Source organism: Lutra lutra, chromosome 12 (assembly GCF_902655055.1).
Source record: "Lutra lutra chromosome 12, mLutLut1.2, whole genome shotgun sequence".
NCBI lineage: Eukaryota > Metazoa > Chordata > Mammalia > Carnivora > Mustelidae > Lutra > Lutra lutra.
This window is the reverse complement of record NC_062289.1, coordinates 48309782-48316764: the sequence shown is the minus strand read 5'-3', so window position 1 is coordinate 48316764 and position 6983 is coordinate 48309782.

Genomic DNA, 6983 nt, shown 5'->3' with positions numbered 1-6983 from the left:
CATTGCTCAGAGGGCTAACTCACCTTTTTTTATTGCTGAGTAGTATCCCATGGTGTAAAAATACTGTGGCAAACATTTGGGGTGTTCCCAGTTTAAGCTGTTACAAATAAACTTGCTTTGAACATGTCTTTTGTTTGAAATGTGCACTCAGTTGTTTTGGATTCTGCAAGAGCCTTTTATTTATTTTTATTTTATTTTTATTTTTTAAAGATTTTATTTATTTATTTGACAGAAAGAGAGATCACAAGTAGGCAGAGAGACAGTCAGAGAGAGAGGAGGAAGCAGGCTCCCCGCTGAGCAGAGAGCCCGATGCGGGCCTCAATCCCAGGACCCTGGGACCATGACCTGAGCCGAAGGCAGAGGCTTTAACCCACTGAGCCACCCAGGCGCCCTGCAAGAGCCTTTTAAAGCTCCATACTTAAGCCCAATTTTATAGACATCCTCATTTAAAAACAGCTGACATGACTATCACTCATGACTTTGATGCCAGTGGTTAGGACTGACTCAGAAATGGGGCGTTACTTACAGTAAAACAGCCTCTCTGGTGAGGTCACTTGAGTGTCCATCCAGCCATGGGCTGCATGTGACTTCCACTTAGAGAGGTTCCTACCAACGCAGGAGTAACTTGAAACTTGGCCGTCACTGTCTCACAGTGGCATTCCCTCTCTGTAGGATTCAGTCATGTGACACAATTCCCTTCGCCTGAGGTATTTGGGTCTGATCTTTCCTAAAATAGGAGTCCAACTCCTATAAACTGAAGACTTTCTTTCTTTTTAAGATTTTATTTATTTATTTGAGAGAGAATGAGAGAAAGAAAGAGAGCATGAGGGCAGGGAGGGTCAGAGGGAGAAGCAGACTCCCTGCTGAGCAGGGAGCCTAATTTGGGACTCAGTCCTAGGACTCCAGGATCATGACCTGAGCCAAAAGCAGTCACTTAATCAACCGAGCCAGCCAGGTGCCCTGAAGACTTTCTTCCTAGGGCTAGTCTTAAAAGTTCAACCATGGGAAAGTGAGAGCAACAGTAGCATTTCCCTTGTTAAAAATCCGAAGGTGAAATCCTAGTGAAGGGAGGACAGAAGACAGTGGTGAGGGGAGGAGAAATTCTTTCTGTCATCAGAGACAAAGCAGACGAGGCATTCAAGACCCGAGATCTTTCATTAGCTTCCTTCAACTGGTAAAAGCCTGACTTGAGATATATTTTACAATCATCTTAAAGTATTACTAAAACTAAGGGTGAGGCCACCAGGAAAAGATTCTAAGACTTTCCAGACACACTAATGCATCAGTTATGTAACTGAGGGCTAAGTCTAGTTGGAGAGCCGGGAGAAACACCTGTCTCAGCTGTGGTTTATCTCACTGTGTTTGGTACTTTAAGTAGACTACAGACACGAGCTGGGCCGTCAGCCAGTGGAATGTGGAATAAATTTTTCCACTTTTTTTCTAGAGAGCACATAACTTGTTGTTTTTTGTTTTTGTTTTTGTTTTTGCCTGTTGTTCCCCATATTTTGAAGCACAGGTGAGTATAAGAGCCTGAGCTGACATTGGACAAAGGCATGAGAAATCCTAATACGGTTGGCTTATTACAGCAGGGCCCCACAGGGTTCTATGCACTGATTTTTTTTAGCATCTCCTCACAGTGAAATAACACTCACTAAACCAACTGACCAGCAGAGATAAATGTAGTTTCTCTCATTTTTCCAGGAAGGTAACAAAAACATTAACTCATAGGCCCATTGAGGCTGCAACCACACCCATCTTGCATTGCTAGGATGTGGCACCAGGTGCAGGAACACCTCACGTTATTGTGTTTTGCTTTATTGTGCTTTGCAGATGCTGCATTTTTTTTTTTTTTAACAAATTGAAGGTCTGTGGCAACCCCATGTCAAGCAAGTCTACTGGCACCATTTTTCCAACATTTGCTCACTTCGTGTTGATGAAGTTCTAGAACATAGGTGAGGTTCGGTGGGGTGAAGTCTAGAGCCAATGACCAAGAAAAAATTCTCGAGACATCTTTGGTGCACAATGGTGGTTTATTAAAGCACGGGGACAGGACCGGTGAGCAGGAAGAGCTGCTGCCCCGCTATCCTGAGGAGTGACATTATATACACAGGAGTTGGGTAGGTGAGGACCAGGAGGGTGTTCAGAAGGGCTGTCACAGCAAAGAAGACTGTCAGGATACTGGAGGCCTGGTTATTGTCAAGCCAAGGCTGTTTTCCTCTAACGAGGCACTAACATGAAGACAGTTGGGAGTTTCCTGGTGCAATGTCATATTCCTCCTATCACACATCCTTGTCAATGAGCTTTAGGTTTAGAAGAAATTTAACTTTATTTATATTTCCTTTCATCTCAGCCTCCTTCAGTTTTATGGAGTTTTGGAGGGCGGTGTTAGAGCTTTAGGAACGGAGTTGCTTGCCTCTGGAAGTTAGGCTGTTGATAAGATAGCTTCTTTGTTGTTAATCACTAGGACATTTGTAAACCAAGGGAGACTCCTGTCTTGCAGGATTGTGATCTCTGCAAGTTAACTATTTGGTTTTCTTTTAGGGCAGCCAGGGGTGCCTGAGGGATGTCACACTGTCACCGAGGTTGGTGGGGGGAGAGGGGTTGTAAGGTACCAGCTTTTGCTTTGTCCTCAGCCAGCCTTCTGCTCCCTCATCAATGTCTCTGTGTCACAATTTCATAATGCTTGCGATATTTCAGACTCTTGCATTGTTATCCTATCTGTCATGGTGATTTGCAATCAGTGATCTTTCTCTCTCATATGAGGCAGTGAACTTGACTGATGGATGTAGTGCGTTCTAGTGTGTTCTGACTCCTCCACACACCTGCCATTCCCCCTCCCACTCCCTCTTCTCGGGCCTCCCTAGTCCCTGAGACGCAACAATATTGAAATTAGGCCAATTTATAATCCTACAGTGGCCTCTAAGTGGTTAAGTGAAAGGAAGAGTCGCGTGTCTCTCACTTTAAACCAAAAGCTAGAAATGATTAAACTTAGCGAGGAAGGGATGTTGAAACCGAGACAGGCTGGAAGCGGGGTCTCTTGTACCAGCTAGCCAAGCTGTGAATGCAAAGGAAAAATTCTCCAAGGAAATAAAAAGTACTACTTCCGTGAACACATGAATGATAAGAAAGTGAAGCAGCCTTATTGCTGATACAGAGAAAGTCTGAGAGGTCTGGATAGAAGATCAAACCAGCCACAAAATTTCCTTAAGCCAAAGCCTAATCCAGAGCCAGGCCCTGACTCTCTTTAGTTCTGGGAAGGCTGAGAGAGGTGAGGAAGCTGCAGGAGAAAAATCTGAAGCTGGCACAGGGTGGTTCATGAGGTTTAAGGCAAGAAGCCGCCTCCGTGACGTCAAAGTGCAAGGTGAAGCAGCAGGTGCGGATGGAGAAGCTGCAGAAGATCGAAGGTCATTAACGAAGGTGACTACGCTAAATAGATTTTTCAATGTAGATGAAACATTCTTATATTAATTAGAAGATGATATCTGGGACTTTGATGGCTAGACAGGAGCAGTTAATGCCTGGCTTCCAAGTCCAAAGGACAGGCTGACTGTCTCAGGGCTACTGCAGCTGGTGACTTTAAATGGAAGTCAATGTCATTGACCATTCTGACAACCGTAGGCCTCTAAAGAATTATGCTAAATCACTCTGTCTGGGCTCTAGAAATGGAACAGCAAATCCTGGATGACAGCTTGCGTGTTTACAACATAGTTTATTGTATATTTTAAGACTGCTGTTGAGATCTACTGCTCTGAGGAAAAAAAAGAAAAAGATTCCTTTAAAAATATTACTGTTCATCGGCAAATCACCTGGTCACCCAAGAGCTCTGACGGACCATGAGATTGTCACTGGCATGACCCCTGTTTCCCCCGGACTCAGGAAACTCCTAGAAGCCTCTAACTATCAATTTCATCTTTTAGAAACTAACCAACAAATTGCTGGAACAGGAAGAGAAACATTTGAGCAGATCCCATGCCTGCTCAGATGAATCAGAAAGTGCCCTACCAAGTTGCCTCGGCTTTGTCATCTTTATTGTAATGTTAAAATCTCCTCTGAATATTCTACCCCTCCCCCCCATAAAGTAAGTCTGCTCAACCCCGTTTGGAGAGTCATTCCACATGATCTCCTTGCTTTTTTTTTTTTTTTAAAGATTTTATTTATTTATTTGTCAGAGAGAGAGAGAGAGAGAGAGAGAGAGTGAGCACAGGCAGACAGTGGTAGAGGGAGAAGCAGGCTCCCCGCGGAGCAAGGAGCCTGACGCGGACTCGATCCCAGAATCCTGGGATCATGACCCGAGCCGAAGGCAGCCGCTTAACCACCTGAGCCACCCAGGTGTCCCTCTCCTTGCTTTTTTAATTAAAGGTAAGAAGACTGTGAGGGAGCCCCACCGGGTGTGGTATCTGTCTATAACTCACCAAAGAGCGGACGCACATTGGTTCTGTAACAAGATGAATGTGGTTCACATGCCTGTTAACACAACATCCAATCTGCAACCCATGTCTTAAGGAGTCTTTTTTTTTTTTTAATTTATTTGACAGACAGAGATCACAAGTAGGCAGAGAGGCAGACAGAGAGAGAGGTGGAAGCAGGCTCCCTGCAGAGCAGAGAGCCCGACATGGGGCTCGATCCCAGGACACTGGGACCATGACCCGAGCCGAAGGCAGAGGCTTTAACCCACTGAGCCACCCAGGTGCCCCTTAAGGAGTCATTTTGAGTTTTAAGTCTTATTATTGAAGAAATACATTTCACGAGGCTATACTTTCCACAGATAGTGATTCCCTCTGATGGTTCTGGACGAAGTATTTTGAAAAACTTCTGGATTCACCATTCTTTTTGTTGTTGTTGTATTTATTTTTTAGTTTTTCATTTTAATTCCAGTATAGTTAACATACAGTGTTATGTTGGTTTTGGGTGTACATATCATGAACATTTTATTTATGTATGTATGTACATAATGTATGTATGTATGTTTATTTATTTTTAGTTACCATACAAGTACATCGTTAGTTAGGATTCACCATCCTAAATGCTATTAAGAACATTTGTGATTCACGCACGGGAAGAGGTCAAAATATCAACATTAACAGGAGTTTGGAAGAAGTTGACTTCAACCCCAGTGGGTGACTCTGAGGGGTTCCAGACATCCATGGAGGAAGTCACTGAGAATGTGCTGGAAACAGCAAGAGAAGCAGCATTAGAAGTGGAGCCTGAAGGTGTTGCTGCATGGCTGCAAGTTCATGATCAAACGTGAATGGATGAAGAATTGGTTCTAATGGACGAGCAAAGAGTGGTTTCTTGAGAGGGAATCTACACAGAGTGAAAATGCTGTGGACATCATGGCAATGACAGCAAAGGATTTAGAATGTTACATAAACTTAGCTGATCAAGCAGCAACAGGGTTGGAGAAGACTGACTACAGTTTTGAAAGAAGTCCCGTTAGTAAAATGCTATCAAACAATATCACACGCTACAGAGAAATCATTCGTGAAAGGAAGCGTCAGAGCAGCAAACATCGCTGTCATCTTACTTGAAGAAACGGCTGCAGCCGCGCCATCTTCAGCAACCACCACCCCGGTCAGCCAGCAGCCAGACACATGGAGGCAAGACCCTACCCCGGCAAGAGCTCAGATGCTGGTTGGCAGTTTTTAATAATAAAGTATATTTTAATTAAGGCACCTACATTGTTTTTAAAGATATAAAGCTATTGCACACTTAAGAGACCACTGTGTAATATAAACATAGCTTTTATATCCACTGGGAAACAAGACAATTCACGTGACTCGCTTTGTTGTGATACTCACTTTGTCGGCGCGATCTGGAACCAAACCTAAATATCTCTGAGGTATGCCCGTACTTCCTTTCTCGGTGACAAAGTAGAGGCAGTGCTTTCTGATAGATGCCAGTGGTTCCTAGAAAATGTTAGGATTGGCTTCCCAAATACAGTTCTACTACTATCACAACTAGAATCATTTCTTGACAACCATTTATTCTCATTTAACATTAGCTCCAGGTCCTAACCAGTTGCCATCCTTGTCTTTTCCAACTCAGGGCTAGAGGGGGCATAGCTCAGTGGTAGAGCATTTGACTGCATCTCAGGGCTGGAGTTCTGGATGGCTGAACAAGCTCACCAAGGGCAAAGTTGTGGAGCAGGAGTCTGGAATTTGCCAGCCCTTGTGTGACGTGGTCACACCGCAAGGGGTTTGTTGCCCACCCTCCTGGCCTTCTTTGACTTTCTCCTCCCTTGATAAGTGTTTCACTTCCTGTTTTTGTCCCTTTCATCTCATTTCCTAGGGGGACTGCCCTTTATCCTTCAAAATCGCTTCTCAGGTTTCTCCCCTCTCCCCAGAGTCTCCCTGGGGACCTCATTCAGCCCCTGACTTTGACCATCACTTCTACATACCTGATACTGAATCAGTAGAAACAGTCATGTCCTAAACATCAAACTGCTGCTTCCAACTGCCTTCTGGAATCTGTTTCACACATTCTTTAAACTGAACCTGTCCAAACGCTCTCTCTCTGTCCTCACCCCAGTTCTGCTTCCCTCCTTCTCACCCAGTTATTGTCACCATCCACCATGTAAACCTTGGGAGTGGAAAAGAACGTAACAGACCCAAGACTACTAACGTTAGAAAGTTTTGCTTACGAGAATGACCATGGGCTGGCATCTGGGGACTTGACAAGTAAACGGTTCCCTACACTGACCTAAAAGCCTTCCCTTAATGACAGTGGCTCACAGTGCCTAACCTGTTTGTACCCAACAATGTGTTTTATGCTGAATGCCTGTTTTCCTTCTGAAAGTATGGGATTTTGGTAAATGCTAGGCAGAGGATACCTATGTGACCAGCTCCCAGCTGAAAGCCTGGGCGAGTCTTCAATGAGCTTCCTCAGTAGACAGCACTTGTCAATGTTGCCATGTCTCATTGCGAGAGGAATTGAGCTCCCCCTGCAAGAATCCACTGGAAGACGACTCTTGTGAGATGGCACCT